This window comes from Gossypium hirsutum, chromosome A01, assembly GCF_007990345.1.
Source record: "Gossypium hirsutum isolate 1008001.06 chromosome A01, Gossypium_hirsutum_v2.1, whole genome shotgun sequence".
Lineage (NCBI taxonomy): Eukaryota > Viridiplantae > Streptophyta > Magnoliopsida > Malvales > Malvaceae > Gossypium > Gossypium hirsutum.
Window position 1 is genome coordinate 19,539,915 of NC_053424.1, and position 881 is coordinate 19,540,795.

Below are 881 nucleotides of genomic sequence, written 5' to 3' on the forward strand. Positions count from 1 at the left end.
GTGTAACACCCCTTACCCGAGACCGTCTCCGGAATCGAGTACGAGATGTCATCCAATTTAACTTACCGATTCGGAGCATAAAAATTTGCTTTTAAAATTAAATTCACTGTTCATAACAACACTGTCCACCTGCGCAACTGTCACTAATTTAATTATAACTTGAGTTACGAAACTCAAAATTTAAATCCGTAAATTTTCGTGAAACTAGATTCATATTCCTACTTACCATAAAAGTTTCAGAATTTTTGACTTAGCACATTAGTACAGTTTATTCATTAAAGTATCCCCTGTTTCACAGCTCGACAGATCTGACCTCTTGGCGCTAAAAATCAAATATCTAATTGTACAGAATTCATATAAGGTTACCATTAATTTATTTTGAAAATAGACTCACTAAGGAATCTAAACATATAAATTATGACCTATAATTATTTCTGTACAATTTATAATGATTTTCTAAAGTTAGAACAGGGGACTTCAAAAACCATTCTGACCCTGTCTCACTAAAATTTAAATATCTCAAAATATAAAATTCCTTTGCCTACACCGTTTCTTTCATGCAAAAATAGACTTGATAAGCTTTAATTCTATATATCATTCACCCTCTAATTCCATTTCTAATATTTATGGTGATTTTTCACATTCACGTCACTGCTGCTGTCAAAGAAACTGCTTCTTTGAATTAGTTACCATTTAAACATACATAACTCCAAAACATATTCTTTAATAACTACTTCAATAGCTAACATTAGCCATATCATTTGGACATGCTCAAAATGATTAAGACTCTATACATGCCATAGTTTAAACATTTTGAAAAGCACATAATACCGAGATGGTTATGATAGTGTGATACGAGCTCCGACGGTCCACTATTCGAT